At 42.8% G+C, this 7414-nt stretch overlaps 1 pseudogene; it reads left to right on the top strand.

The window, feature by feature from the left end:
- Window positions 1-5035: 5035 nt before the first annotated feature.
- On the top strand, window positions 5036-6954 carry LOC133751463 (forkhead box protein I3-like; annotated as a pseudogene).
- The last annotated feature ends 460 nt before the right edge of the window (window positions 6955-7414 follow it).

Here is a 7414-nt window from a genome sequence, read left to right as displayed (position 1 = left end):
TTTCAGAAGCAGCACTGGCAGAGTGAAAACATGGTTAGTCTCTAATTAAAGAAAAATTGTGTCACTATGTGACAAATAAGTCTGTCAAACATACTCTGCCCCTACCATCCACCCACCTACCTTTCCCCCTTTTTTTCAGATAGTGAAAATCTTCCAGTTTTTGTCTGTTTATTTATTTATTTATTTATTTATTTAGCTTTGCAGCATAGAGTCTTTGATGCTAATTCAATTTTCCATGGCTTGTGTTATTCATTTTAATAGTCATTTCAAATTATTTATAGGCTGGCACCACGGCTCACTTGGTGAATCCTCCACCAGCGGCGCCGGCACCCTGGGTTCTAGTCCCAGTTGGGGCACTAGATTCTGTCCCAGTTGCTCCTCTTCCAGGCCAGCTCTCTGCTGTGGCCCGGGAGTGCAGTGGAGGATGGCCCAAGTGCTTGGGCCTTGCACCCGCATGGGAGACCAGGAGAAGCACCTGGCTCCTGGCTTCAAATCGGCACAGTGGGCCGGTCAAAGCACGCAGGCAGTGGAGGCCATTTGGGGGGTGAACCAGTGGAAAAAGGAAGACCTTTCTCTCTGTCTCTCTTTCTCTCACTGTCTAACTCTGCCTGTCAAAAAAAATTCTTTATAGAGGAATTTCTCATTTGAGTATGCTGATGATGTGGTCATTTCTTTCCCTATGAATATCATTGTTTTTCATACTATGTAAGAATGAAAAACTAAAGAACTAATCTCCTAACATCACTTTCAAAAGGATAACAAATCCTCTATTTGATTCTGTGAGGTGATTTATTGTTAGCTTTTTTTGAATGCCAGACTTCTCTAAGTTCTAGTGTATAAATGAACCACACTTTCCCACCTCCATTCACCCCCCAGTTTTAGTATACTGGCTATCTTTGTGACTAAGCAAATGGTTTATCTTTGTATACCTCAATTTCCCTTCCTAAAATTGGCAAAAATAATACCTGATTTTTTTTCGCCCTACCTCACAGGGTTGTTGTGAGGATAAATGTTTTCATAGAAGAAGGAAATTATATAAAATCTCAACGTATTATTCTTATGGTGGTGTTACTGAACGGAATTAGAAAATTCATTAAAAATTAAAAAGAAAAGAAAAGAAAATGGTGGTCTAATCCCTGTGCCACAATCTCCACTCCTTCATTTTGTAAAATTAGAAACTAGAGAGTACTCCAGCTTTATTCATTTTCAAGACTATTTTGAATTATTCAGGTTCCACTGACATTCTATATGAATTATAGGATAATCTTTTCCCTACTTTTAAAGTTCAGTTGGAATTTTGACAGCCACTTACTTTGAATCTATACATTAAGTTGGGAAACATTTCTATCTTAATAACAGTAAACTTTTTTTTTTCATTTGATAGCTAGAGTTAGTGTGAGAGAGAGAGAGACAGAGAGAAATGTCTTCCTTTCATTGGTTCATCCCCCAACTAGCAGCCATGGCTGGTGCTGTGCCGATTGAAGCCAGGAGCCAGGTGCTTCCTCCTGGTCTCCCATGTGGGTGCAGGGCCCAAGCACTTGGGGCATTCTCCACTGCCTTCCTGGGCCACAGCAGAGAGCCGGATTGGAAGAGGAGCAACCAGGACTAGAACCCGGCGCCCATATGGGATGCTGGTGCTGCAGGCAGAGGATTAACCAAGTGAGCCACGGCACCAGCCCAATAACAGTAAATTTTCTAATGCATAGATATATCTTTCCATTTATTGATGTATTCTTTAAATTCTTTCAACCTAGTTTTACAGTGTTTAGTGAACATATATTTCATCTCCTTGGTTAAATTTATTTTTAAGTATCTTGCAATTTTGGTGTAACTTAAAATGGAATTATTTTATTCATTTTACTTTAAAGTTGCTCATTATATGTTAATGTTTAGGAATATACTTCATATATATTGCTCTTGCATCTTGAAGGTTTCTAAATTAATTTCTTAGATCTAACAGTCATGTTATCAATGAAATGGGCTTCTACGTATAAGATCACACCATCTATAAAGACACTGATTTTTTTTGGTATGTGAACATTTTTGTTTTACATGCTCTGCCCGTGGTAGTGCAGTGTTGAATACAAACAGGGAAAACAAATATTTTTTACTGATTTTAATCTTATGGGTAAAGCTTTAGTATTTACCATGAAGTATGATGTTAACTATAAATATTTCCTACAACCTTTTATTTGCTTGAAAAATTTCCCTTTAATTAACAGTTAATTTATTTCAGGAATGGGTGATACATTTTGTCAATTTTCTTCTTGCATCAATCAGTATGATGATGTTTTCCCCTTGATGATTTTGCTGATATGATTCATGTTTATTTTTGTGTATTGAACCATGTTTTCCTTCCATGAATAAAGCCCACTGTCTATCATTTTTGTGATTTTTTTAAAGATTTTATTAATAACTATACATGTATATATTGGGTACGTTTTGACATTTATATTTCTCTTCATGCTCCAAGTACTATTTTTGTAATTTCATTTTTAGAGTCAACATTTTAACATGTATCCTATGTAGATGTTATCTGTACTCCTGTATACAATTTTTGTACTAAAATACAAATATCAATAATATATAACTATTTATTAAAATTATAAAGTGTTGGCTGGCGGCGTGTCTCAACAGGCTAATCCTCCACCTTGTGGCGCCCACACACTGGGTTCTAGTCCTGGTTGGAGCACTGGATTCTGTCCTGGTTGCCCCTCTTCCAGGCCAATTCTGCTGTAGCCAGGGAGTGCAGTGGAGGATGGCCCGAGTCCTTGGGCCCTGCACCCCATGGCAGACCAGGAGAAGCACCTGGCTCCCGCCATCGGATCAGCGCAGTGTGCCGGCTGCAGTGCACCAGCCGCGGCGGCCATTGGAGGGTGAACCAATGGCAAAGGAAAACCTTTCTCTCTGTCTCTCTCTCACTGTCCACTCTGCCTGTCAAAAAAAAATTACAAAGTGTTAAGAAAGACATTTTCATATAGATGATATAATAAGTGAAGACCATATTTATAACTGCATACACCAAATGACATGACATACACACAATTTTTATTAACTTCCACATATATTAACTTCTACATATAAGAAAACATAGAAACTTATGTTTAGGGTCTTTCTTCATTAGTGTAATGATCTCCATTTCATCCATGTTGATGCACATATCATAATTTCATTATCTTTATGGTTGAGTAATAGTCCATTATACACATATATATATATGTGTGTGTGTGTACATCTATATATGTGTATATATATATGTGTATATATTTCATTATATATATATATGTATATATACACATTTTAATTATCCCTTTATCAGCTAATGGACATCGAAGCTGATTCCATGTTTTCCATTGTGAATTTGGGTTCTATAACTATCAGAGTGTAGGTATGATTTTTGTACCCTGACTCCATATCCTTTGGAAATATTCCCAGAAGTGGGATTCCAGGATCATGTGGTATATCTATTTTTAGTTTTTTGAGGGAAATTTTTATACAGTTTTCCCTAATGGTTATACTAATTTACAGTCATACCACAGTATATTATGGCACCCTCTTCTCCACAACATCACTAGCATTTATAATTTTTTGGTTTTTGGATAGTGCCCATTTTTCTGCAAGTGAGATGACTGATACCTCATTATATTTTTATTTGCATTTCTCTGATAGCTAGTGTTCCTAAGGGTCTTTTCTTATGTCTTTGCCCACTTTTTTTCTTCCTCTGAAAAATGTCCATTCATGTCTGCTGTCCATCTCTTTACTGGACTGTTTGCTTCACTGTTGTTGAGTTTACTGAGCTCATTATATATTCTGGATGTTAATCATTTCCCAGATTCATTTCTCAGATATTTTTTTCCCATTCTTCAATTGTCTCTTCCCTTTATGGCTTCCTTTACTGTGTATAAGTTTATTAGTTTGACATAATGTCATTTGTCTCTTTTTGCTTTTTTTCTTGTGTTTTGGGATACAGCAACATGAAATAGATTAAGAAAAAGCCAGATTAATAAACTTTTCTTTGAAACATTTGATTTACTGTTGGATATGTGTTCATTTTACTTTTGGCATCAAAAAATACTCATTAAAACATGAGAACCATTTGTAAACAACATTATATATTAGTGAAGACATTTACTACATCAACATATCAGACTTATAGTATAAGTTGCACATTGTGGAGTACAGTTACTTGGAAACATTGACATAAATGTTAAATAACTGGCTGATAAGTGCAAATTGAGCTTGTTTTGTAATCACATAAATCATCAGAATAATTCATCTGGAAAACTGTTATGGTATAGTTATTTATTTGAAATCCAGAGTTACAGAGAAGAAGGAGCAACAGAGATTTATCTTCTATCCACCATTTTACTCATCAGATGACCACAACAGGCAGGAATGGGCCAAGCCAAAGCCAGGAGCCAGGAGTTTCATATGGTCTCCCATGTGAATAGCAGGGGTTCAAACAGTCCTTTTACCAGGATATTAGCAGGAAGATGGCCAAGAAGTGAAGCAGCTGGGAAATGAACCAGAGAGGTCATATGAGATCCTGCCATCACAGACTGTGTGATGTGGCTATACTACAATGCCAGCCTCTGGAAAACTTTTTAACTACAAAAATTATTATACTTTTTTCTTAAAAGTCATTATCTTTTATTTATTATATTTCTTTGGATTTGAGTATGGTATATTTTAAATATCTTATATTTAGTCATAAAATTTGTGAAGAAACTTTCCTATCCACTTCATCGGGCTTTTGTGATTTTAGTATAAGTATCTTCAAACCTATTTCCACCATTTATTAACTGCTAAAAATAATATTTCTAACCAGAAACTAGACTCATAGTTAAACAATTTAATTACCCCTGCATCTAGCAGTCACCACAATTAATCAATTAAGAACTTTTGGAACTTCTTTTCCACATATGTTATATCATAAGATACAGCCTTTTTATTAATTTTAAAATAACTTTTACTGTGAAACATAAAACATTTGAAAATAATTTTATTCAGTTACAGTGTTAATTCAATAATTTTCATGAGAATCCAGATTAAAAAGATACATTCAGAGCACCTGCCCGAGCCCGGTCTGCGGGGCCGAGCGCTGAGCCAGGGCCGAGGAGGAGCCGCAGGGTTGTCCCCCAAAGGGATGCTCTCCTCCCAGCAGCGAGACATCCCCGCTCGCCCCTGGCCGCCGCCGCGCAGCACCGCCCGCCGACACGGCCCCTACTGCGGGGAACAGCTTCGGCGAATACTTGAGCTCAGCCTGCCCTCGGTCGCCGCCATCACCGTCCCGGGCGCGGCCCCGGCCGAATACACCGCGCCGCCGGCCGCCGCCGCCACCCCTACCTGTGGCTCCAGGCCCGGGCTGGGCGGCTCGCCCTCCGCCACGGCCGCCGCCTACTGGGCGCCCCGCCGCCTCCACCACCGCCACCACCCCCGGCGCCGGCCGGGCCCTTCCTACAGCCGGCGGTCGACACCGGCTCCTTGGCTGCGCGCAGCGACCTTTCGCGCAGCCGGCGCCCGCCTCTCCCAGCCGCGAGGACCTGATGCAGATGGTGCGACCTCCCTACTCGCACTGGGCGCTGACCGCCACGGCCATCCAGAGCGCGCGAGCGCAGGCCCACGCTCAGCCACATCTACCGGTTCGCAGCCGACAGCTTCCCTTCTCCCAGCGCAGCAAGGCCGGCTGGCAGAACTCCATCCGCCGCAACCTGTCGCTCAACGACTGCTTCCAGAAGGTGGCCCGCGACCGGGACGGCCCGGGGAAGGTAATTACTGGACTCTGGACCCCAACTGTGAGAAAATGTTCAACAGGGCAACTTCCGCCGGAAGCGGAAGCGTCGCTCTGAAGCCAGCAGCAGCTCTATGGTGGCTGCAGGGACAGCAAAATCAGAAGAAGGGTTCTCCTCTGGACCCGGGGCTGGCGTGGGCGGGAAGCCCAAGGGAGACAGTGTTATGGACGTGCTGGAGCAGAGAACACACCAAGAGACAGGCTCTTATGCAAAAAGCAAGGAGAGTATTTTACTCACCAGCATGCTGGGGTCGCAGCGTCAGGAATGTGAGCCAGCGACCCTAAGTACAATTTACATCAGCTTTTTATAGTTACTTGGGCCTTTCAAGCTAACCCATTTGGTTCACAAAGGAGGTAAGAGCGTTTTACAAGCACAAGGTGAGAAGGTATACATATGCAAAGTACAGATAACATCAGGCAAAGACAAGTTTTACAACAGGGTAGGGCAGTGGTAGCTGTCACCATGCCTTTCCCAAGGCTGAATAAATCCTAAGTTAAACGTTTTAGGAACAGACAGGAAGATCAAAGAGGAGGCTGCTCCTGTGTTTCACCAACTGGGCGCCTGTAGAGGTAAACAGGTTTTGGTGGGCCATTTCCCACATTCGGATGTTATCTCTTCCTGCCTTGGCTCCATTATGCCTGGTCAGTAGAAGCAGACCTCGGCCCTCTTTGAGCCAGAAATTAGAAAGCAGGTCAAAGGTTGCTCTAAAAATGAAGGGTAAAATCAAAAAGTAAAACTTACGAAATAGGGAGAGGGGGTATACGATCTTTAATATTTCTTCAACAGCCCCTCAGTGTTGAGGCCGCCCCGGTCCCCGGAGCCTCCCGAGGGCACCAAGAGTACTGCCTGGTCTCCCGGCGGGGCCAAGCTCCCCTCCAGGCCTTGCCTCAGCACCTTCTTCAGCGGCCTCGGCACCCTGAGTGTCAGCAGCAGCAGGAGCAGGCCGGGCAACGTGCCGGGCTCTGCCTCCTGGGCCTCCAGGGTGCCCAGCTGGCACCCTGTGGACCCTTTCCCCCCACTTCCATCTCTGAGGCCTTGCCTGATGCTTTGCAGCTGAGCAGGGGCAGCAACAGCAGCAGTGGCCAGTGGCCAGCGGCCCTCCTACTACAGCCCCTTCCCTGGCGGCAGCGGCGGAGGCCACAGCAGCCCCTTCAGCGGTTGAAGGGGTAGGAATGGAGCATAGCTCTTCTTAGACCAAAGATTCTGGTTGAAATCAACATCAGGAGCCATAGCAGCCCCACTGTGAGAACTGGGGCTGGGGTGGCCACTGCCTGCTTCCCATGCTCAGCCTGCTATCCTCACCCTCTTTGCTTGTGTCCTGGATATTTCATCTTCCAACCAAGTATTGTCAGAGTTTTATTAACAAACAGCTTTTAAGTGGGGTTTTTAGTTTTTATTACAGTAAACCATCTGATCAAATTTGTGAAGAATATACATCGTGTTATTTATTTTAGCATTCCCATCTACTCTTCAACGGTGTCTTCAAATCATTTTTATAGTCACCTCCCAGTGCCCAACAGAGTAGCTGGGACCTGGGACCCACTCAGCCACTCTGGGTGACACCTTAGAGTCTGTTAGGATGCAGATGAATTTCTGGGAACAGTGTTCCATTAAGGAGATTA

This window comes from Lepus europaeus, chromosome 22 (assembly GCF_033115175.1).
Source record: "Lepus europaeus isolate LE1 chromosome 22, mLepTim1.pri, whole genome shotgun sequence".
Taxonomy (NCBI): Eukaryota; Metazoa; Chordata; class Mammalia; order Lagomorpha; family Leporidae; genus Lepus; species Lepus europaeus.
The sequence above is the reverse complement of the archived record's forward strand: the minus strand, read 5'-3'. Positions and strand labels throughout refer to the sequence as shown.